Source organism: Acinonyx jubatus, chromosome C1, assembly GCF_027475565.1.
Source record: "Acinonyx jubatus isolate Ajub_Pintada_27869175 chromosome C1, VMU_Ajub_asm_v1.0, whole genome shotgun sequence".
NCBI lineage: Eukaryota > Metazoa > Chordata > Mammalia > Carnivora > Felidae > Acinonyx > Acinonyx jubatus.
Window position 1 is genome coordinate 165,670,509 of NC_069381.1, and position 26,599 is coordinate 165,697,107.

General features: G+C 37.3%; 1 non-coding gene across 1 annotated transcript; it reads left to right on the plus strand.

Moving 5' to 3' along the window:
* The first annotated feature begins 20,747 nt into the window (after positions 1-20,747).
* Positions 20,748-20,854, plus strand: LOC113598319 (U6 spliceosomal RNA). The gene has a single exon (XR_003418997.1). It is a non-coding gene; the product is annotated as a U6 spliceosomal RNA (small nuclear RNA).
* The last annotated feature ends 5,745 nt before the right edge of the window (positions 20,855-26,599 follow it).

Sequence of the window (26,599 nt, forward strand, 5' to 3'; positions counted from 1 at the left end):
GTTACAGCCCCCTTCCTCCTGCAGGATAATGAGCTATTGGCCATGATTCAGCCTCTCGTGGCTGGACTGCTCTGGCCTTGCACTGGACCCTAGAGCCATGAAATTGTTACAGCGCTGGCCTGCTATTTCAGGGTCAGATTCCTGCTGTTATTTTAGACACTTTCCTGGAAGTGTGGTTTAGCACATAGATATCCGTTCTCTGGAGTGACTTTTACAAGAGATCCAGTTAGCCCTAATACAGTAGATTCTGTGTCCAATGGTATAAACACCAAATAATTGGAATAGACTTTGGTAAGGAATAGCTCTTAGCTGTTAACTAAATAGGTCTAAAATGTTTTTTCTTTCAGCCTCAAATATGAATTATTATATTATACATGCAATTATTAGCAATTATGAGTCATAGCAAATTTCCCTCTCTAATCTAAATAGAACCCTAAACAAAAACTCAAAATCATTGAAACTTAGAACTGGAAGGGAATGTTGAGAATACCTACCCTAATTTCTTTTGTAAATAAGAAATGGTATCTCAAAGGCTAAGAAATTACCTGAGATCCCCAAGCTAATTAAGAGAATTAGAGCTTCCAGCACATATCTCTTAATTCCTTGTTCAGTACTGTTTCTACTGTGCCATCCTTTTCTGTGGGTATAAAGAGTTACACTATCACATAGATAGAAGGGAAATATTTTACTCCTACTGAGGGAAGATGCTTAGACTCAGTTCCAGTAAAGACACAATTTAACAGTAGCATATATGGTCCTTTAGTCCTCATGACAACCCTGAGATACTGAGATCCTATTATTATTCCCATTTTACAGATGAGTGAGCTGAATCACAGTGAGATTAAGTAACTCACCTGAGAGCATACAGGTAATACTTCGTAGAATTTCAATTCATGCTCAGGAAATACAGTTTAGATGCCATGTTCTAACCACCCTGTTTTGCTGCCTATCAAGGTCATATCTGAGATCACTAACCAAAATGAGTAAATACATGCAGATGAGGTTGAAAAATAAACAAAAACACAAAAAACAAACTTCTGTGTGCATAGAGTACTCTATTATAAAGCAAATCTTGCTTTAGAACATTTTCTAGTTAACATGAAAAGAAAAGCTGTTATTTCCATTAAAGCATTCATTATTGAAGACACTTTTTTTTTGTCTTGTTATTAACTAAAACCTTTCAGTGATCTTAATGAGTCCTGTGACCAAGTACACAGAGAGGCAAAACCTGCCACTTAGGTGGCGATATTGAGCAGTCATTTCCCATTGGGAACAGCCCTGCAGGCTAACATTGTTCTAGGCTCTCAGGGGTGCAGTATGCCACACACGGGAGGGGGGGGGGATTTCCATTTGAAATGGTGAAATGGTTCAGAGTTGTTAGTCTGGGAAATTCTATTCCTATTTTCTGTTGAATAAGTGTTGAGAACACAATGAAAATGTGAAAAAGTATTCTGATGAAAATGGACTCAAATATTTAAGATAAACTTGCTGATTTATATATAAGGTAAATACCTGGGACTGTCACAAAATAAGTTTTTGAGCTAGAAGTTAAGGAAAAGTGATTCCCAGAATGAACCCTTTACCCAGTGTGAGGTATATCATGTTTATAAGACAATGACATGAGTACTTGACATATTGAATTAAATAAACATAAAATATGGAAAGGATGGTCTGTCCAGATTATAAGCTCCTTGTTGATGGGGACATGTATCATGTTTCCTTGCTTTCTGCCTAGCATCAAACACAGTACCCAGCATTGGTAGGTGAGAAGGACACATGGTTGAGTGAATAGTATTAGAGCCAGAGCCAGAGACCCTGTGAGGAGGGGAAGTCATAAGAATGGTTCTTCCTTGTTTAAACTTGGCTAGTGGTACAGAGGGAAGCTTTGACCCAAGGTCACATCACTGATTTGCTCTCCAATATTTAGCCAGATGTTAATGTCTCTAAACTGTAATGCTCCTAATTAAAATGCTTATCCCATTGGGTAGTGGTAAAGATAAAATTTGTAAAATTCTTTATAAAATCTAAAGCTACATATAGGTGTGATTACTAAATCCTTTCATAATCAGACAATTAATGATGAACAAAAGAGTTATGATCAGGAAGACCATATTTACCTCTTAATGCCCCCATTTTGACTTTCCTAACTCTGAGTACCTCCTATCGCCATCACTGCTAAGGGTTAATTATAGACAAAGTTTCTTCTTGTACATACTTCATCTTGCACATAGGTCATGTATAACCTAAAGTATGTATTTTTTTTCTCAAAATATCACAGAGAATAAGTCTTATACAAAACCCTGAAGTGACCAAATGTCCATTATCAGACTTCAATCACTTCCAATTATAGCAGCATTTATTTGCCAATCAGAACATTTAAGACGGAAAGTAAAGAGCCTTGATAACATAGAGGGGAAAAAAAAAGTTCCCTGGGTAATGAATTTTTAACCACACAAGTACTTGTGAAACTGTAATATCCATACAAATCAAGATCTTACTAAAAGGTAGATGTTGAATGAATTGGTTCTCGAGTGAAGCCTGAGTTTCTATACTTCCCAAGTGATGTCAACAATGCTGGTCAGTGATCTATGCTGTGAGTGACCAGAGCCCATGTGGTGATTTCTAGACTGTTTCCGAGTATGAGGATACCCTTGAAAGTCTAAGTATTGGCATTACCCTGATTATAAATTTTAAAATACATAGAAGCAAAAAATCATAATATCACCAGCTAAAGACATTAACCACAACCAAGTTGGTTTATATATGGTATATATATACCAAATCAAACTTGATGTCCTAATATCCACATTATTTCAAAGCTAGTTTTGAATAACTTTAAAATTACTCAAGTAATGCATATTAATTTTAGAAAATTCATAAAATAAAAATAAGCAAAAAGAAATAATCTGTAATCTCATCACTTGGACACAAGACACAAACAATATCAACATGCTAATCTATTCTGTCCCCTATGTCCACACCCAACCCCAACTCTATGGCTACTGCACCATGTACCAATGTCATGGTAAGATTGGCAGAAAGACACAGACATGGCTAGGTAAAATTGGTTGAATTAAAGATTAGAAAAAAACTTAGGAGATTTTTAAACAGCATAGAGTGGGGCATAAAAGACCTCCATGCTTCTCAAAGTCCCTCATGGCACTTACAGAGGGTGGAGTTATCCATTTTCCCCTGGCATTTTGTTAAAATTGAGTGCTATCATTTACTATATCTTATAATGTTGAAGTTTCTCCTAGGGGAGGGGAATGCCCTAGCTTTTAGGTTGCTTTTTCAATTCAGGGCAAGTTGATGGGTACATGCTACTTTGAATACTTCCAAGCAGTTTTCGGACTTCAGGTCTTACACATTTTCCTCAACATGATAGTTATAGATCAATGCTAAGGTAATAAATCACATAATAATTTTTTTGAAAAATAAATGAGAAAAACCTACTGGAAGTGGTATCCTATGAGCTCAGTGGTTGATTGCTACCAGAATCTGGCCTGCCAGAGGTCAACATGGGTTTCCCTTTATTCCTTCCCAGAAGTTCATGGCAAATTGTGAAAACTAGTGAATAGGTATGACAATAACACACTCTCTCACTAATTCTAATTACTTTAAATGGAGGTGAAACAGTCACATCTGTGAAGTTTTCCAGTTGAATCAATTATCAGTCAGGAAGTGGAAAGCCAGCAAGGCAAATTTTTCTGAGTACTAATAGCTGAATAACCCTCTATTTCCTCATATGAAATGATTACCTTTGATGCTCATTACTACCAAGTTGCTCTGAAATGGAGATAGGGATTGGTACTGATGAACAGAGGTACTAATGTATAAATTAAATTCTTACAAAGCACAAACGCATGCATATATCCACAGCCACACTTATATGCTTACTCTTGTACGAACGATAGTTAGAGCCTTTTCTCAGCACCAGAATTTTTGGAGAGCAGAAAGGCCCTTGAACCAGGATTCTGATGAGTCAAGTTCTAGTTTCTTTCTTTCTTTCCTTTTTTTTTCCATTTTAGTATGTCACCATAATTGCTCAAAATTTCTAACTAATATGCTTCTGGGTCTCAAAGGCTGCAATCAAAGTGTTGTCTGGGACTGTGGTCTCATGTGAGGGTTGACTGGGGATGCCTCTACTTATATCCTACCATGTTTGTTGGCCGCACTCAGGTCCTCGTCAATTGCCAGTCTGAGGACCTCAGTTTCTTCTTTTTGGCTGTCAATCAGAGGTTGCCCTCAGTACCTTACCAGATGGACTCTTCCATCATGACCCTTTGCTTATTCAAAGCCAGCAAAAAGGAGACACTGTTAGCCAGGCAGATGCTGAAATTTTATATAATGTGATTATGTGCATGTAATGACATATGTCCCATCACCTCTAGTAGTCACAAACAAGTGTCAGATCCTGCCCACACTCAAGGAAACAGGATCACATAAGGACAATAATACCACATATGTATATATATGATTATTAATATAAAGAGATGTATCTTATGGAATTGGAGCATTAATTGTTGGGACTGGCAAGTCAAAAACCTGTAGGGCAGGGTAGACTAAGCAGGCTGGCAACTCAGGCAAGAGTTGATGCCGCACTTTTGAGGCAGAATTTCTTCTCTGGGAAACTTCATTTTTTGCTCTTAAGGCCTTCAACTGATTAAATGAGATTCACCCATATTATCGAAAGAAATCTCCTGTACTTAAAGTTAAGCACATCTACAAAATGCCTTCACAGCAACACTAGATTAGTGTTTGAACTAATAACTGGTACTATAGCCCAGCCAAACTGTCTGTGTTAGTTTGCTAGGACTTCCCTAACCAAGTGCCACTGACTGGATGGCTTAAAACAATCGAAATTTATTCTCTTGCAGTTCTGGAAGTCATAAAGCTGAAATCAAGACAGTAGCAGGACCATATTCCCTCCAATGCCTGTAGGGGAGGGTTCTTCCTTGCTTCTTCCAGCATCTGGTAGCGTCAGGCATTCTCTGGTTTATGGTAACATAACTCTAGTCTCTGCCTCTGTTTTCACATGGGCGACTTCCCTCTGTCTGTCTAAATTTTCCTCTTCTTGTAATGGTACCAGTCATGTTGGATGAGAGCCCACCCTAATCCAGTATGACTTCATTTTTCACCAGGTTAGATCTGCAAAGACCCTATTTCCAAATAAGGTCATATTCACATGTGCCCGGGATTAGGACTTCAACATATCTTTTGAGGGGACACAATCCAACAGTCAGAGATCATGATACACCATCTCCTGTTTTGCACTGGTTGAGGACCACTCCCAAGGCTGTGAACTCTGGCAATTCATCCTGCCTTTTGAGTGTTGCAAGCACACTGAGGCCAGAGAAAACCGTCAGGCAGAGCCTGCTCCCAGCCATTAGCATGTATGAGAACAGTGAGTGCTGAGGGGATATGGGGATGTGAGTGGAGTATGGACACTATTCACTGCACATGGAAAATACCAGCCAGGGTGCCTCCAGAGGTGACATTTACCAAAAAGTTCACACTGCGTCCACAGTGAGTTCATCAATGTTACAGCAGCTAAAAAAAGACACAGGGTGCCTTATACCCTAAAGCCCAAATGACCAGAGAGAAGACAAGCTACTATTTTACAGTTCTTTCCTGAAATGATATGCAGAATTCAACCTTGGGAAGAAAACTTTTTTATTTGGGGCGAATGCTTTAGGGGTCTCTTTGGTTATAAAAGATAAAGCTAAACATTACCTTGTAATGATGAGGTTTGAGACAACTTCTCTTACTATAATCAGAATTACATCTACAGAACTCCTTTTGATCCTGGCTATGAAATAGACCTGATACTAGCTGTAAAGAAAGAATTTTTTTTTCTTCTAAAATGTCACAGGGGACACAAGGAAGTTGGTTGCAGGGCTTAGGCAGTAGGTAAGGAGAGCCCAGCATCCCTGCCCCTGAGAGTTACAGATTTATATATAGGTGATCTGTCCCCTGCAGTGTGGCCGCCAGCTGGGGCCCACATGCAGCAGGACCTATGTTGAGGCCTAGTCTGAAGTTTGAAGGAGCCATAATAGGACGAGTTTGCTACGGCTGCTGTAAAAGTACTGCAAACAAGTGCTTTAAACCAGAGAAATTTATTGTCTGTTCTGTAGGCTACAAATTCAAGATCAAAGTGTCAGCAGAGCCATGCTCGCTCTTCAGGTGCCAGGGGAAGATCCGTTCCAGGCCTTTCTCCTGGCTTCTGGTAGTTCCTTGGCTGTGGGCATCTAACCCCAGCCTTCCCATGGCGTTCTTCTGGTTTATTTTTCTCTTTCTTCAAAAATCCGCTTTTTATGAAGACACTTAGATTAGGGACCCACTCTCCTCATATACAGCTTCATTTTAACTTGACTAATTACATCAACAACAACCTTATTTCCAAACACAGTCACACTCTGAGGTACTAAGGGCTAGGTCTTCAACAAATCATAACAATATTTTCATCTCACAACGATACTGTTGTGCAACTTTGAGAAGTTTTTCCTTTTTCTTCTGATTCTTTTTCATAAGCCCAGATCTTTTTTTTTTTAATTTTTTAACATTTTCTTTCATTATTATTTAGTTTTGAAAGACAGAGAGAGAGACAGCACAAATGGGGGAAAGGCAGAGAGAGAGGGAGACTCCAAAGTAGGTTCCAGGCTCTGAGCTGTCAGCATAGAACCTGACACATGGCTCAAACCCACAAACCGTGAGATCATGACCTGAGCCCAAGTTGGATGGTTAACCAACTGAGCCACCCAGGTGCCCCTCCTAAGCCCCCATCTGTAATATGAAGTAAACTGGGTTTGTTTTCAAGCCTGTGCCAGGTGATGCTGTATAGGGGTGCCTTCCTCAGCAGCATGGTAGTGCTAGTTAGGATATGCAAAAAGCAACTGACCAAGAAACTTGCTGGGAGGGAGGAAAACCACTGACAGAGATGTCAAGTGACCACCAGGACGGGTTTCAGGACTTGTCGATATTCCTGAGAAACTAAGAAATACTCAGAGGGGAAAAAGACAGGATTCACTACTAATCAGGCAGCATAGAGACCAAGACTATTGTTTGCATTTTAAAAGGAAGACTGAATCCAAAGTCTGGAATACTTGAGGATATGTACTTTTAAACATTATCTTGCCAGAATCTTTAGAAAAGATCCATCTCTCAGGGACAGACCCCCGTTAATAAAGCTCACTGAGAAGGATATATTTCAAGTACAATGCCAGTGAATTAATTTAGAATGAGAAATACAATTTTAGGTAGACTTAAGTACTTGAGCTGGCCACTTGGTACATATACTCCCTGAGACACGTTTCTCATAGGAAGCCCACCAGAATGCATGTTTACTTATTTCCAAAAAACATATAACCATAGGAAAACTGGATATGGATGTCAGTCTTCCCACTGCCTTCTGTCCCTGTGGGCCAACAGATGCCTGCTATGAGCAGAATCAGAACAAGGCAAGTGAATATTATCTGATTGGAACACACATGCATCAACCTCTAGGGGCTGATCTGCCCATCCATCTTCACAGAGGGAAATGCCTCTCGCTCACACTCCCAGACTCAGAACTGGATAGATAAGTAAATAATACAAATCTACATGGCCTTCCCTGATCCATTTTCCAGGGTGACTGTGCATCCTCTGTTCACATCATCCTCCTTCAAAAAAAAAAAAAAAGACAATACGTGTTTAGATTTTAACACACCCAGGTGTCTTCACTTCTATTTCTGTGCTTCTGAGTTGCAAGTGTTCCCAAACCCTTTGACCACAAAATCACATGCATTTTCCCAGTTAAGTCTCCTTGATGACCGTTCACAGCTTTAAGTGTGAATGTTGCTACTTTATCTACCAGAGAGCATCATGTCCTTCCACATCAGTTTCTATGGGGAAGAGCATCTCCCTGTGACCAGCATATTCTAACAAGATTCTAGACATTGGAATTCTCAGACATATGTACAGAGTAAGGAAGATCCTTTAGAGACTGAAAGTGATCTTATGATCTAATTGAACCCTCTCATTTTATAATTACTTGGAAAAGTTGTGCAAGATGCTTGAATACACAGAGGTAGTGAGTTAGTGACAAGGTGGAGGCAGAACCTGGCCTCTCTGACTCTTGTTCCCTACCTCTTTCTTCCAGGCTGCCTCTGGCTGCTGGGTTTCCAGATTTCACTTGCTTCTGCCATATACCTAAGAGTGCTCACTAATAACAATCTGTCCTTTTCCTTATCCATTGTTTCATTTTCCCCCCTCACATGGGATAGAATGTCGCAGAACCAAATCACTGAAATGTAAAAACATTTAGAGGGTTTAGCTATTTTTTCCCCCATTTCTTGTCTGGGGAAGAACACACCTCTTTGTCATCAAGACAAAGTGGATTCGTTAAGAGGATTGTTTTTCAACAAGGCTTCTCTGTAGTGGATATTGGCCATGACCTGCTAGAAAATGAATTGAGCCATTCGAACATGTTAGTGGTCTACTATTGAAAATTTATTTTCTCATTCTAATGACAGATGATGGCTTCTTCAATCATAAACTTAGTCTGGCTTTATTTAAATATTCTAAGTGTCATCAGCACAGGATCTATTGTGCTGGGCTTCTGAAGAGAGAAGCAAATAGTCACTTACTGAGCCTGATTGGGCTTGATGTGATATGACATGCAGATAATTTATTCTTTGCTCTAAGTCTAATTCAGAGGAAATAGTCCCCAGTACAGCAGAGATTTTGATGGCCTAGGTTTGTATGGATTACAAAGATGTCTTTTGGAAGGAAAATTTACTTTTAGATGGTCCATTCCACAGCTTGAGTCAGAAAAACAATTTCTCTTAGAAAATGTACTGTTACTGATAAATACCAGAAGTCAGTTCCTATCTTTGAGTTAATCGCAGCAACTATAAGGCTGAATGCTCAGCCATCTTTTACTGCTCTACAAGCATAAAATGTGAGAGGAAAATGTGATGTAGTAGAAATGGGGGAAAGCACAGGTTCTGGGGCCACACCAGCTGAGTTAGAATTCTATATCCTTCACTGCTTAGCTGTGTGACTTTGGCAAGGTAGTTAACCTCTCTGTACCTCAGTTTCCTCATCTGGAAAGTAGGGAGGATGATGAACAGTGTCCGCTTTCAAAGCTGGTACACTAATTGAATATTTTAGCACTATACTAGGTAAGAAAAATTCCTGCTGCTAATAAGACTACACAAATATTAGCCAATATAATAATTGTTAGCACATGTCACATTGTTAATAGATAATACTCAGAGGCCAAAGTCCAATATCATTTAGATGAGCAGATATGAATCATATAACCTCCTTTAGCATTATTGAAGCAACTTAAAATTGACTTCAGGTTTTTTTATTTATATCACCTATTGATTTACATTCATATAATGGGCAGAAAATGTATCTTGGAGTCATGTAGTTCAAGAGTTAAGTCATGGCTCCCGTTCACCATCTCAGTAACCAAAGATCAGCATTATTGTGCTTTATGTTTCTGTCTATAGAATGGAATAATAATACTTATCCATAGGTAGTATTTATTGAGCACTTACTACATATCATACCCTGATTTAAACATCTTAGATGTAAGAACTCATCTTAACAACCACTCCTTGAGAGAATAAGCCCTTGTCCCTGCTCATACAGTTAATAAATAGCAGAACTGAGATGGAAATTCAGGCAGGTTGATTCCAGAATCTGAGCTCTTAATTAGTGCATCTATAATGCATTCAATCATTCATTCATTCCACACGTATTTATTTCATGCCTCATATGAAATAAAGGGTGGTTTGGATATGGCAGCATATAAAATAGAGAACATTTAAAAAATGCCTTCTGACAAATTCAGCTCTCTGTGGTGACATCTGAGTTAATGTAGAGAGCACTATAGTTCATTTGAAATATAATGCAATCCACAAATACAAACCACATGTGAAATTTAAATTTTTCTAGTAGCCACATTATGAAACAGGTCAAATTAATTTTCTTTTAACCCAAATATCAAAAATATTACCACTTTGACGTGTAACCAATATGAACAATTTTTTTATATACTAAACTTTCATAATCCAATGTATATTCAACACAGCACAGCTTAATTTGTACTAGCCACATGTTAGGTGTTCCCTAGCACATGTGACTAGTGATGACTGTACTGCACAGAGCCAATCCACGGATAAGCAGGAGCCCATGAGAAAAGCCTGGTGCAGAGACACTCCATAGGGCTGGCAGCAGCTGAGGAAGTGGGAGAGTGGAGGTTTGAAGGGGAGGCAGGGGCTGGATCATCCGGGATACTTGGAGGTCACAATCCAGATAAGTCATCTGGGCAGGGGATTTCTTTGCCCTGTTACTTTAATGTTTATTTATTTTTGAGAGAGACAGAGACAGAATGCAAGTGGGTTAGGGGCAAATAGAGAGGGAGACACAGAATCCGAAGCAGCCTCCAGGCTCCGAGCGGTCAGCACAGAGCCCCACACGGGGCTCGAAGTCACAAGCTGTGAGATCATGACCTGAGTGGAAGTCGGATGCTCAACCGACTGAGCCACCCAGGTGCCCCTTTGCCCTGTTACTTTAAAGCAGGGCTTTCTATCTTTTCAGAGTCTGAGTCCTGAATCCAGTGAGTGTATAACGCATAACTAAGTCACCCCCAAATCTTGTTAGCAAAAAATTGTTTGTGGCAGTGATCTTTTCACTGTGGCTTGTTCATTTTATCAGGCAAACTAATGCCTCATTTCATCTGAGTTATAAGTGGCTGTAATACTAGCTTCCAACAGAGCTGTCAGTGTCGGAGCCAATCGAATTTCACCTTTGAGAACAGCATACATACATAATCAGCTTTGAGATTTGATGTGAAATGAGCATTTTCATCCAGGGTTGGTTTAGTTCATTAAAGCTGGCTTTGACTTAAATTCCAAGTGATACTCTTAGCTTGTGAAACAGTTAAAATGGAATGAAATTATCTGATTCCAAAGCTTCATCTCTACCCTTCAGTAACCTTAGAATCCAGTAGGTGTGTGACATCAGGTCATATAAAGCGTGAGTGTTTGTCAGTACAAGAATAGAAGGATTCCTGTGTTATTTGTCTTTCGAATGTATATAGCATATTCAGTTCAAGGATGACTTTGAAATTTTATAAGCTGAAGAACCTGGAAGCACTAGAGTCCACAGAATCTTTAAACTCTAACAATAAACCTTAACTAATTGCTGGACACAATTACAGGTATCTCTCCATAGATAGGCAAGAAGCATTCTTTATAAGCTTTATAAATTTAGAACAATATCTACATCTGTCTTTTTGTATCCTTCACAGCCTACTGCCAACTTATCTTACATTATACATTTAAAAATACTTCAATATGGAAATATTTTTGTCTAGGTAGACAAACGATGATGAATTATATGTCAACAATATCTAAAGACCTATTCTCTTATTAGAAAATGCTGATTTCTGGATTTCCCTGTTTTAACAAAAGCCCGCCTTCTCATTCCACTCCTACTACATAGAGCAGTAGTGTGTATGTAATTATCAGAAGACTGAGTTCAGATCTGCACTAAGTAAGTGAAACAATTTTGGAATCTGGTTTTTGCAAATTGACCAGTGTCTGTCTTTCTTATCTTCATTTTTGCACTCTCCATGATTCATTGATGCATTTGTTCATTCATTCGGTAGACATCTACAGAGCTTTTATTTAAGGCACTAAGCTAGGTGCTGTGGAGGGTATTTGTTTTTTTAATGTAAGTGACTCCTCATTGAAAATGTTACATATGTGATTATAACATGATTTAGAATATGCTGAATGTCCCATAAGGTAAATACAAAGTGATAGGAAATTTAGGGAAAGGAGGGATTCCTGGTGAGATTCAGAGATGTAGTTACTGAGATTGATTTTCAATAATACATGGACTTTCAATAGGAAGATCTTTGAGGGGGTAAGCATTTGAGAGAGGGAACCTGTTTGAAAGAATGATCACTGTATTCTGTGTTTAAGTTGAAGTCTCCAACAAAGGGCAATAAGAGGGCAAGAATGGAAGAGAAAGCAAGCTGGGTTGTTTAAGAATGCCTTGATTGGCAGCCAAGTATCAACCTAATTCTGTGGAAAATAGGAAGACTCTGAAATTTTTTTCAGCTGAGAAACTAGTATTCTTTTGACTTTTTTTTTTTCCTGGCAAAACATTTAGGATGAATTGTATGGGAAATGGACAGGAAATAGGCCAATTGCAAAGTAATTGTAACAGTCTAGTGGGAAGATAATAGGGATTGAAGCTACCAATCTTAGTGACATTTTGGAATTTTAATCTCAAGGCCCAGATCTTTGAGACAAGCAAGTGGAAAAAGTTGATGATGATACATAAATTTCTAATCTGGCCAGTGTGAGGAATAGGAGGGTGAGCAAGCAGCTGGTTTATGGAGAGCATGATGTGTTTCAGACAAACTAAGTCTGACAGTCTATCCATTATCCTTTCTAGACTGCTTACCTAAACGCCAAACTGAAGTGAAAAGAGGGGTCAAGGAGGAGGTGTAGAGACATGACATTCTAGAGATAAGATGTAAAGATCCATGACAAACTCTTCCCCTTTAGATAAGACTTTGCTGTTCTAACACAATCCCATACAGACCAATTTCAGATTGTAGCTATTGGTTTTCTTCCTTTTTGTGATACTGTGATTTATAACAAGAAATATATATTTGGTCTTTGTCCCTATTTCTGGCACAGAGCTCCCCAAACCCTTTGAATTTAGGAAGTGTTGAAAGTAATAAAGGTGTCTTCTGTTAAGTTAATGGGTGGCTTTTGAACCCCATCTAAGAATGGGTGCAGGTTGCCAATTAAGTCAACTGTGTGATTAGAAGGTTGGAACTTTCAGTCTCACCCCCAAACCTCCATGGACGGAAGAAGGGCTGGAGATGGAGTTCAGTCACCAATGCTCAATGACTTAACCAATCATGCCTATGTGATGGAACTTCCATCAAAAAAAAAAAAAGGACAGGGTTCAGGGTCAGAAATCTTCTGGGTTGGTGAACACATGGATACTGGAAAGAGAAGCATACCCAGAGGACATGGAAGGTCCACACCCAATCCCCATACCTTGCCCCATACATCTCTCCCATCTGGCTGTTCCGAAGTTATATCCTTTTATTGAAAAAAAAAAAAAGAGTAAGTAGTAGTAAGTGAAATGTTCCTCTGAGTTCTGTGAGCCACTCTAGCAAATTAATCAAATGCTAGGAGGGGGTCATGGGAACCTCTGACTTATATCCAGTCAGTTACAAGTACAGTAACAATGTGGACTTGCAAATGGCATCTGAAGTCCAAGAAGGGGGTCATTGAAATCCCCAAGGTTGTCAGAGGCACAGATGACAACCTGGGCTCTTGACTGGCATCAGAAGTTAGAGGGGCTGTCTTGCAGGACCGAGCCCTCAACCTGTGGATTCTGCTGCTATCCCCTGGGTAGATAATGGCAGAACTATACTGAGTTCTTGGATGCCCTGGTGTCTGAGAATTGCTTGGTGGTGTCTAGGGAAGCCCCCCACCACACACATTAGAAATGGTCTAGGATGACCAAAAGACTTCCCTAATTAAAAAATGAAATCATCGTTTTATTGCTTCATAAAAAATTAAAAACACAAACTAACTGTTTGTGGAAGATTAGGACACTGAAATGACTGACCTCAATTTTCTTCTTTAATATACTTTTCTTTTGTGCCTAGAAGCACATTCTGTGCATTTGTCCAGAAAATAGGTAGTGCACCTACTGTAAAAGAATGATAGACCCTAGATTTTTTTGGAAGAGATTTTAAGATTATCCGGCTATCTCATCTACCCAGGTCAACAAGTTATTTCCCACCACCTTTCCTCTACCTCTCCAAAATGCAGCCAGGTTACGTGTTAACACACCTCATCCATGAAGCAGTCTCTCATCTATACTCATATATATGTTTTCTGTTCTTTAAACTCTTTTAGCAATAGATGTATACCCATTATTGACATTTATTTAATGATGTGCAAGTTTCCCTGTTAGATTCTATCTTTGAGAATGTAGAGTGTCCTTCATTTTCCAAACTGCAAGTACTTTGCACACAGGGAAAGTTTAATAAATAATTGGTGAATTAATGCATGTGCAATCACCTAGTTTACTGACGACATTCTATATGCCAAGCAGTGTTTTAAGCACTTTGCACATGCTACCTCATCTAAACTTTACCACACCCCTATGAGATAGGCTTTGCTATTTTGCCTAAAGAAAGATGAGGGTAAATACTCACTTACTGGCCATTTAAGTAGCAGAACTAGGATATGAATCCAGACAAATTGGCTTCAGAGCCTATGATCGTAGTTACTGTGTATTGTTACTTATAGGTACTACAGTACCCAATTTGCTTCCTGTATACCTTCAGGAAGGCAAAGGGGCACGATAATGTTTAGAGCGCTGCCTTTGTAATTATGGATTTTTTTGTATAAGTCATAAATGAATTTCTCAGGTTCTTGATATACAATGGATTTTGAGTAGTATTTATTTTACGAAATTTTTGTGAGGATTAAATGAGGCAATGCATATAAAATGCACATAACAAAAATGAGCCTTTGTGATGATGGGGAGGGTATTCCTAAGGTGTGTGACTCTCATCATCTCCTTACAGAACTGGGAGCTATACTGTGGCATCTGCCTTTCTGTGTTTGGTGCTACATTATTTTTCCTAAGAGCAATGATTTCTAGCCATTTGAACTATTCAATAATAGTTGTGAAAATACAGAAAATAGCACTCATTCACTGTAGTGGGAGTATGCAATGGGCCAAAAAGAAAATTAAAAGCCTCATAATTTGGGGGCGCCTGGGTGGCTCAGTCAGTTGAGCGTCTGACTTCGGCTCAGGTCATGATCTCACAGTCCATGAGTTCGAGCCTGCATCGGGCTGTGTGCTGAGAGCTCAGAGCCTGGAGCCTGTTTCAGATTCTGTGTCTCCCTCTCTCTGACCCTCCCCCGTTCATGCTCTGTCTCTCTCGGTCTCAAAAATAAATAAACATTAAAGAAAAATTTTAAAAAATAAAAAAATAAATTTAAAAAAAGCCTCCTAATTTTATAAACAATATAAATCTCCCTCAAATGTTAAATTGTGGGCATCTCTTAGTGTCTTATTATTGAGTGATCATTAACCCCTTAACGTTGCACTTTACCCAGTGATGCATTTTTCTTCTTCAACCAAACTGTTAGGTCATATGTTGTCTGTAGCACTTGGAATGCATAGTTAAATAATCACATGAGTAGGAAAGAAAGGTCATTTTCCAAACGTATTTTTTGGTTTGTTTATTTTAAAAAGATCTTTTTTCTAGTTCTTGGAGATTTTTCTGGAAAAAAAGAGGTAGTTAATCTCAAAATTATAATGGAGAACAAAATGATACTAACTTCACTGAAGGAGATGAGATAAAAGTGGTTTAAGAACAAATGTATGCTGTAACTCTTTTATTCCTCAGATAAAAAATGCACCTAATGCTAGTACATGCAGCAGGCAATGACAAGAGAAAATAATTATTTTAGTGCAGTGGATCTTTGTATGCAGAATTCAAGGGCAGGACCTATTCTTATCTTTGGGGGGCCATGGGGGGGGCTAAAGTATCTGATTTACGATATCTATTTATCTCCTTAGAAGAATGTCTTGTGTAATGTTGGCAAGCCTTTGCATAGCATATTAATAACTTGAGAGTCAGGATTTGTCAAGAGATCTGAGGTTCATATTAGTTTTTCTATAACTTTTTTTTCTCACCTCTTTTGAATTATGGACATGGGAGCAGTGCTTTAAACTATTTGGTGGGCCTGTCACTGTTCGTGGTAGCGTTTGCAATGTATGCTTTGAATTTGAATGTGTATAGATGACAGCTGCAACAAAGTGGCCTGTAAGATATTATTAGTTTCTTTATACAGAATCTACTAGGATATGACATTTTGAAATTTTACGGTATAAAATACAAACTTTCAAAATATTAATTGAAACTCCATGGGAAGTGATGTAGCATATAAGAAGCATAGTGTACTGTTTTGAGTTGCAGTCTTAATAAATCTCACCATGCTAAAATGATGACTGTTGTATTTTGCCTGCATTAAAATCATTTTAGAAGGTAATTGGTTTAGCTTATTGTAATACTGCCTGATAATATTTCTTTTGTTTTTCAAGGAAAGAATAAGGTATCATTAAATTATTGTTGCATGGGGAAGTCACGTATTATAAATGTTAGTGAGTACAGAATATAAAATAGACTTGAGGAAAATAAATACACTTCTTCACACAGGAGACTTGCTACAGGTTTCACTGGATTATTTTACTCATTCAAATATGTTTCTACTTGGTAGGCTATAATTACTTTGCAACCCATTTTGGTTACTTTTATTATTTTTATTTTACTAATTGGAAAATACATACAAATAAGTAAAGCATTAAAGGGCCTATTTTCGAAAAGTCACATCATTCTACTTCAGTATTAAATGAGATGTGTTGTTATTGTTTGAATATTTAAATAATAGAGTATAGCAAAGCTTTTTGTTGGTGTACCTGAAGAGAGAGAATGCCTAGTATTTTATAATTTTAATGTAATTTTTTGAACATTAGAATTTCCATAACCAGAAAAATTAAACTATTTTAAAAACTGAAAGATTCTTGTAACCTATATGTAAGTGTATAATATATAGAAATATGTAGCTATATATGCATATATGTATATTTATGTGTATGATATATGTAATTTTATCTATTTTCCAATGATGACTTTTTTAATGACTTAAGACAGAATGTTATTTCACTAAATTGAGTATGTTTTTAATTGAGTAGAGTCATCCAATCAGCTAAGCATTTTCCTTCCGCACAGATTCATAGGAAAAACAACAGCCCATTGCTTTTTTCCCAGGCTGAGGTGAATTGGCTGAAGTGGTCAATTCTGAGGGAAGGTAGTTCCTAAAGTCAGATCCCACCTTAATGTCATGTCTACCCTTGTCCCTAATCTTTTAATAATTTTAGCACATGCTTCTCATTTACTTAACCTACTATTTTACCAAATCACCCAGCCGTAATTTGGGGGCCAAGTGCCTTATGAGCTATTGGCAAAGTCTCAATGAGCTGAGCACACACAGTATGTAAATATGTTGGAAAAGATAATGGATGCATTGATGGATGCCTCCCCAGCAAGGAAAATCAGAGGCTGTCCTTCAGCCCAACAAAAGAAAAGAATGGAAAATGGGACAGACCGCTCTGAGCTGGGAAGCTGAGGTGGTCTAGCTGAAGCGAGGAGTGGTGGGTAACAATCCTGCAGGTAGTTAATGGCTCTCTGCTGTATAGAATCCTAGTATATAAATGTAAGCAGCTTTCCAACTGGAGAGGCTTGGGAAGGCAAAGAAGTAGTCACCCTACTTTTATTGCAACCTGGGTAAAATGAATGCTTTATTTTGAGGGTAGATCAAAACCATTCTCTAACTACCAACATCTGCCTCAATAAAATGATTATAGATGCAAGTACCATACTCTGTTTGTTTGTCACGTTGTGGAATGTGTGTGTTGGGTTTTATGAAATTAGGTGATCTTTAAGACTTAATAAACTAAATACCTTGGCACATGCAGATTTCAGAGCTAATTTATTTGTAACAAATCACACAGTCAATGCCTCAATCAAAAATAAGAGGGAAATGTCCAAAAACTTGTCACTTAAAGCATGTGCAAGGTATAGTAAGCTTTAAGGGGGTTGGACATTTCAGTTGATAAGAAAGGAAGGATGATACAAGCCAAATCACCTTAAGGCAAAAAGCTCAAGTACCAATTAAGATAGGGTCTAATAGAAACTATTTGTCAACTATTAAGTGACTCTATAGACATGGAAAGTCTATTTGCTACAGAGGTTTGTTCATGGTTTTAACTACATTTAAGTAAGAGTTTTAAATACCTTTAGATTTCAGCTCAACAGAACTGTTAGAGGTTAGGAGAAAAGAATTACTATCATTAAATTTCAAAGATTGTCTAGGCCTTCATTTTTTTATTTCTTCAGTTTTGGCTTTCTTTCTGCTTTAAGATTCTGTTCTTTAATCTATAGTAATCATTTTATGTGGGAAATTCTAAATGCAGTCTTTCTTAATTATTTACCCCAATGAATGGAAGCAATGACATCAATAACTGGACACCAAGTAACTAGATTTAAAAAAATCTGAAAATATTTTATTTTGATATATATTGTGATGAACTTAGAAAATTTGCCTGATTTTTATACACATATACTGCATATATACAACAAAGATTTTTGATTGAATACTGTATTTTCTCTCTCTCCCTCTCTCTCTCTCTCTCTACATATATATATACATATATATATACACATATATATATGATTATATATAACTAGCTGACCATGAAAATTGTAAACCCCCCCCACACACACACACAAAACAAAAACATGTTGATCCTGACCGTTAAGCCCTTGACTCGAACCAGCTATCCCAGCTTTTAATACATCTCCTTGCCTTGCTACACACATGGTCTTAATGAAAGCATTTACTTGAGTCTCAGTTTCCTCATTCACAGAAATGGAGTGAAAAATGTCTATCTTGTTGATCTTGCTATGGAGAGCAAATGAAATAAGGTATGTTACTCTATTTTAATAAATAGATTAATTAAAACCCAATGGGCTACAGAGAAATGAGCTTGGCCCACATCTTTAAAAAAAATCCTAAAATGGAATAGAAAGAAAGTAGAGTTTACTTGGAGGAAATAAGATGTATCTAATCTCCTTTTTCCTTGTTTCATGGAATTCTTTTGTTTCTTGGTCAGGAAAATGTAAAAAATAATACTATATACAAGCTTAAAGACATTTGAGAGAAACTCTTTGACCTCTTGTGAACAAGTTTTATAAATACAGAGTGAATTCAAGAAAAAAGAAATATAATTCAAATTTGCAGACATCTTTATCTGTGGGAGTCACAGTGCTTGGTGTTATCCTACATCATCTTATTTAGTTCTCCCTACCTTGAGACCAGCTTCTGAGGAGCAGTATAACATGGGTGGATGGAAGTACATGCTCTGGAACTAGAATAACTGGTTTAAATTCCAGCTTCTTCACTGTCAAGCTGTGGGATCTCAAATAAGTCATTTAACTTCAATGTGCCTTGGTTTTGTCACCTGAGGCACATAGAGGTTATAAATAAAATAGCGTATACCTTTATAGGGTTATCTAGAAGATTAAGTGAATAAATACCTGTAACACCCCTTAGAATACTTCTTGGCACGTGGATAGCAATTAATAAAAATAATTGCTAGCATTTTTTGTAGTGCAAAGGTCACATGTTAACTCAGAACATGGCATCTCATTAAGACATTTGCCCAAGGTTCCATAGCAATTGAAAAATGGAACAATGATTCAGGTTTATCTGAATAACACCCACGGCTATTATGGCTCCAACAGTTTATCCTTTAAACACCTCTGTTCTGAGCTCATATGGACTGCTGGAGGCTACCCACAGAACAGGTGATGGAGCAGGTTTATATCACAGCCCTGGGACCAACTAAAAATGCAGTGTTTGGTATTTCTGTGCTAAAAATGACTTCCAGCTCCTCACCACTGGAAACTTCTCACTGATCATGATTTTATGCAATCCTGGCCTTCTACCATATTCTCTAATATTTCCTTTTTTCTCTCTCTTCTCTAGTCTTACTCTTCCTCCTCTCTTCTATGGGATCCCTCACCTTTACATTCCTGATCACTTCTTATGCAAAGTGGTTTTGCTTTTACCTTGTTTATCCTTTTTCAGGCCATGTTTTCAGGACTTTATCTGCCACTTTGAAGTAGTTAACTAAATATTTATTTATACAAAAACAAAAACAGTTTCTTATGTTAGAGAAACTTTGGTACCAATTGTTAAGATGTCTTTCTGTCTATTCATCTGACCATTTTGCTTCCCTTCTTTAAAAACCTGGAGTTTTTCTGTTGCCTCCAGGATAAAATTTTAAGTCCTTTGTATGGCTTTAAAGACCCTTTGTAATCTGTACCTTAGCTATTTTTCTACCATGACCTTCATTATTGTTTTTAAAAAGTGAAAAATAAAAGTGAAGACAAAATTTTTAAAAACCACTCATAGTATCTACCATTCAAAGATAAGCCATGCTACTTTTTCAATGTCTAGTCTTAGAATGATATCTTATGTATATAGCTACATGGAATTTTATTTTACAAAAATTTAAACTTTCTATACTTTCTTATAACCTGTTTTTTAAGAAGTAAGCAATAAATTATTGGCTAATATCAATAAATATTCATCTATAATATCCTTAAGTGCTGAAAAGAATGTTGATAGAGACCCCCAACATTAATTTTATCAATCTACTTAACTAAATATTTAGTTTTTCCCAGTTTTTGATACTATAAAAAGAATGTTATTAATATTCTTACAGCCAAGTCATTGCAGAGCTCTATAATATTTAATATGAATTTACAGGTGTGGAACTGGTGTGGAATTGGTTGGAATTGGTGTGGAATTGGTGGGTCTGTATATAGCTATAAAAACTGTGTATCACTCAATCCCTATAAGGTATATAGGGTAGGGCTATATGTTATCAAGTTGTAAATATTTGTCATATTTTTTAGCGAAAATTATATCTCATGGCTATACCCAGTGTTGCGTAACATTTTCCTAGCACCTAGCACATTTAGGTCTTTATTCATATATATTTAAATATTTCATTTTAAGCTGATGAAAAATGTTCTTATTTATAGCACTTAAGAAATCCAATGATCAGTGCTCACTTTGGTGGCACGTATACTAAAATTGGAACAATACAGAGAAGACTAGCATAGCCCCTATGCAAGGATGGCACTCAAATTTGTGAAGAGTTCCATATTGAAAGAAAGAAAGAAAGAAAGAAAGAAAGAAAGAAAGAAAGAAAGAAAGAATCCATCTTTGTCAGTCTCAAAATTAATTAGAATTCTGTATGTGTGTGTGTATGTGAGATAAGTTAAAAATAGAATTTTTTAAATGTTACACCTTGTTTTTATGCTGAAATTAATTTTAGATAGAATAAGTAATTAAATACTTAGAAACATATAGCATTCTCATTAGAAGCCATGATCAAAAGGTCTTTGGTCATTGATGTTAATTACAACTTAAGAGTTGGTGATGGTCACATAATCATTAGGTGCTGGTACATTCAGTGGCTGGAGTCATAACTTGGAAATAATATTCTGTAGATCCTTAGAGAGCCAGTTCATCAAATAGAAGTATATTATATAGCTAGGTAGAAGATAGTACTTTGGGCCCTGCAAATTATCTCATCCTGACCTCCCTTGGATGCTTGCAGTACTGGGACTGGTTGACAAGACTAGGCGATCCACAGTCTATGGTGGTCTGTTTGCCCTCCAGGGTGGAAGCTCTGGAATAGTGTATCTCTCTGAGAGAGTTGATATGTTGGGAGTTGTGATGGTGGCCACCCTGTTAGGAAGATCCAGGGCAATCGGGTCATATTTAGAGTGTGTGTTTAGAGTAGTCATTCTATTGGTGTTCAGACCCATCCTCCTTCTAAGCGTCAGTGTCCAGAGTAGCCTGCATGTTATTGTGGCCAGTGCATCAGTCTCAGAAAATGTGCATGAGGTTTTTCAAGGGAGGCAGAACAAGCTTTCAGTGCCTCTAGTGCTTAGTACATCCCAGCCATCAAAAAGTCAGGGTATCACCCATATCTTTTCTTTATTCCCAAACCTCCTTCTAGGTTTATATAAAGACCAATTTCCAGTTATGAATGAAGCTGTTATCTAGGGGAGGATACTAGAAATGGGCTCATATCCCCTTTCCTGTTTTCAGTACGGGTGCGGGAAGTGTGATTCCACCCAGCACTCCTACTAGGCTGAGTAAGAGTCCTGAAAATGCCATAAACAAAGTATTTTTAATACTTTAATTATACTGCTAATACAGCACTTTAGATTATATTTGATAGACTTCAGACTCTTTAATATGGCTTATAAGGACTTGCATTATGTGGCCCTGTTTTAGAGTGGGTTCCCCAGAAGTAGACACTGAAATGATTTCAGCACCATGAAGGAAGCACTGGTAGAGAAGTGGAGAAATGAGATGCAGAAGAGAAGTCAGCCAACAGGGGTATCTTGTCACAGCAGTTACCACTGAAGATAACTAAAGCTTAGTCCACTGAGGGAAAATCTGGGATCATTATAAAACATGTACTGCAGAATTATCCCACCAGAGGGACAGGTATTATTATATTCCACCTCTCATCAGTGTTTGGTTGAGAGCAGCTAAAGGTGGGGAGGGGGCACTTAATTTCCCAGCACTTTTGTCTGCTTCAGGGGCAGGCAAAGTAGCTTCAGTACTATTTGTCTAAGACCTAAAGGGATGTGAGCAGCTCTCATGGTATCTGCTGTAGGTCCCTTCTTACGTCCCTCGCCTCACTTTCTTCTTATGCCACATGCTCTAAGAATTCTTACTTGCTTGCTTGCTTTCATTATTCAGGTTATTTACAGAGTACATACCTGAGCAGAGCACTGACTAGGTACTAGAGATACAAGGGAACAAGATAGAAGTGGTCTGTGCCTTCAAGGGCATGACACTCTCCCTTCTTTTTAAAACACTGTTTCTGGGGCGCCTGGGTGGCGCAGTCGGTTAAGCGTCCGACTTCAGCCAGGTCACGATCTCGCGGTCCTGAGTTCGAGCCCCGCGTCAGGCTCTGGGCTGATGGCTCAGAGCCTGGAGCCTGTTTCCGATTCTGTGTCTCCCTCTCTCTCTGCCCCTCCCCCGTTCATGCTCTGTCTCTCTCTGTCCCAAAAATAAATAAAAAGCGTTGATAAAACACTGTTTCTTTCCTCCCTTACCTAATAAACTTGTTTACAAATGACTGTTTACCTGTCTTCGCTCCCCAACAAAAAATGAAGGCTGCTGGATTCATCTGCTGGATTCCCAGCCCGTGCCAAAGAGCTTGGCATGGAGTGTGTGTTCAGTATATTTCAGTTGACCATGTTGTGCTATAGATTAAATACAAGGATTGGCTTGGCTAGAGTAGGAGCCACTTGAGGGCACTCATTGTACCTTGTTCAGCTTTATATCTCTGGAACCTGGCACATTTCTGGCACATGGTAAACATTCCATATTTTTTAACAGAGTTGCATTAAGTGGAATCAAACCAAATTATTCTTCAGAATACATTCACCCAGATATACCAGTAACTTGAAATCAAGTTTCATAAAGGATTATTGAAAGAATTAGAAATATTTCATATGAAAATGGTAAGACTTGAGAAGGACATATACTTGTCTTCAAATATCAGAGAGACTGATAAAGAAGAGAGACATTGGGCTTGTTGTGTCTGTCCCAAAATAAAAACAGATTTTAGCACTGAATTAGAGAGAACTATCAGATTTACTACATTACTGTCATGAGTAATGTAATGTCCATGATTGGAGATACCCAAGCAAAGTCTGGGGATGTGGTAGACAAAATTTAACAATGATATGTAGAGTCGATGTAACTGCCTGATAGCTGAGATTACATGGTTTTTCTAGATAATTACAAAGTAATATATTTCTTCAGTCTTTTATAATTTTACAAAGGGTGTTGTAGAGGAAAATTATCTCTATCTTCCTAACAAGAAAGTTGGGTTGCTTTGTACTTTACAAGTGGCTTTCATGTAATTCTTGCAGAGATACTTTGAATAGGTAGACCAAGTATTATTTCCATTTTACCTGAAAGAAGATAGATGCTATACAGATTCATTTATTTGTTAAAGGTCACACTTGTAGTAATTGATGTAAATAGAACTTGAGCCCCTGTCTTTGTGCCTTCTTCTTCCCCAGAGCTGTCTATCACACCATGCCACTTCTGTTATGACTGAGATGAGAAAGGAAAGTCACAGCCTCCTTTTCAAATACTAATGCAGATCTTCCCTCGTAGAAGGATTTTGATAAGCTCTCTGCAATTTATAGTTAGCATGAGTTTAAGTAGTATGATTGAGAGCAATGGACAAAGAAAAACAAGATCCGGTTAAGAACATAGGGCTCTGGTACCCAATGTTGCTATTTGCCTCACAGAATCTGACTTTTTCCTGGGAAGGAATTATAATGATGCTTTTATGTTCCTGCCCAGGAAATGTTTATAAATCATAATGTACCATTTGCAAGTGATGTTACCTTATGAATATTAAAAGATTAGGAAATGACATTGGCTTTTGTTGAAAACCTTGAGTGACCCTGTAAGCAGACACAATAAATGATTGCTTTTATTGCAGTGCCCTCTAAATATTATTAAAACTCTTTATAGTAGGCAATAAATAATGGCAAACGAATGCTTGATTTATAGCAATTACAGTACAGATGAGTTGGATTCATGTGCTGCACTGTAATGAAGATAATAGCTCAAAACACATGAAGAAACAGTCACTCAGTGAAATATGAGCTGATTTGCATGATCCATGTCCCTTGAGTAACCTGTAATTGGCTATTATGAAATGGACTAAGAATGATTTAGTCTGCAAATAAGAGAAGTGATACCAAATTACCATATAATCTGTGTGGATATCTTTTATTTTCAACACCAAACTATTTTCGTGGCGCATAGGATCTGTGCTCCCATATCTAACATGTATGAGTATTCAACAGCTCAGGACCATTCTTCTCTAACTCCTGTGAAAATGTTTTCTTTGACAGTTGCTATCACTTCAACTTTATTCATAGGGAATGTACAAAATTGCTTTATTTTAGCTTCCCGATGTACTACATTCTTTCCTAGTAACCCTTTTAAGGATGGATTTTGGGGGTGAGGCTGAAATGGCATCATGGAATTCTGAAACAATAGGATCCAAAGAATACGTGTGACTTATTTTATTCAGCAAAACACATTTAGGTAACCCATGTTAGTATTTTCGATTTCAGGAAATTTCTAAAAAACTTGGCTTTCCGAAGTTTTTTTTTTTTTTAACATTTGCCTAAGTCACCCTTTGATTCCTCCCAGTAGAAAACCACACCAAAACAATAACAATCCACATGAAACTTTTTTTTTTGGGGGGGGGGGGGAATAAGCTGCCATTTTTGAAAGGCAGTGAAGGGAGCTGTGCCAAAACAGTATTTTATGCCTAGACCGTCTGTCATGCTCCTGAAATCTCATTCTCATTATCACACAAATAACCCAAGGGATACAGCTAGTCCCACTGGCAAGGGGGAGCATCAATGTTTATCCTAAGCTGCTGTTACAGTGGCCATAATGGGAAAAGGTATACCATAATTAAGAGCTATAGCCAACTAATTAAGTCAAATTACATCTAATTATAAATCCAATAATCTATGCCAAAACTAGTTGTTGATAGCTAAGGGAAAAATATACAGTTTTAATTAACCTTCATCATGGATTGGTGTTTAAAGGCATTTTTTTAATTCAAAATATATTTTTTTTACAAAATAAATACTATGGCTCTCTTCTATCTAATATTTTGATTTAGAAATGGAAAAATAAAAAAATGGAAAATCCTTTGACAAAGAAAACTTTGCCTTTAAAATTTATAAATTAATTATGTTAATCATTAAAGATTCCTAGAAAAATTGAAAGAAAAATTACAACATAATACCAGTGCTGGATAATTATTTAATGAACTATGATAAAATATTCTTAAGACAAATTAAGAAGGATATATAAAAACTAGAAATGACCAACAGTGGACTTATTAAATAATAAGATGGAATATAAGGTGTACATAATGAGAAAATTTGAAGCTATATAATCTCCATGTTAAGTTAACTAGGGACAAATTAATAGCTGTCTTCAAATAATTGAAAAGCGCAAGTAAGGAAAGAAGAAAACTGATGACAAGCAGTTTTGAATATTTGTCCTGCATCTGAGCAAAATTACATTAAAAACAGTTTAACATAAGGAACTTACTAATCATAAAGGTGGCTAGTGTTATATAACCTCCTGAAGAAAGCTATGGAACTTTTATGTCTGGATATCTTTTAAAATAATGTGTGTGTGTCTAGATATAGATATACATATATACACACATATATACATACACACACTCATATACATACATATGCACACATGAATATGAATAGCCCTAAATGTCTTGCCATTCTAGCGTTGCTTGTTAATTTAAAGAAAAAAAACTATAAAATTTTTAATTTAAACTTAAAGAAGATAAAAATTTCTATTTGGCTTATGGTGTATTCGTGTAGGGATAAATTCATTTTGCACTACAGGTGCCTGAGCCTACCTTCCTCTAGGTAAAAAATGTGATAGACTACGTAACCACAGAAATCCAAAAGAATGTGAGTTTTCTCAAAAGTTTGTGCTTCACTGCTCCCCAGATATGACAAGGCTATTATCCTGGGACTGAGGATTTTACAACTGAGTTGTTACAGCAACTGATGTCTGAACATAATGACTCATTCCTGCATTTATTAAATAAATATTTATTGGCCATCTACTACATGTTAGCCATTATGCTAGACAGATGTGTAGAATACAAAGTTGAAAAAGACTTAGCTTTTGACCTCAAGAAATTTATGAAATAGAAGGAGAGATAAGATCCATATATAAATTACTAAAATAAAAAGAAAATATAGGTATTGTGATAGAGATAACCAACAAAGAGCTGTGGTTTC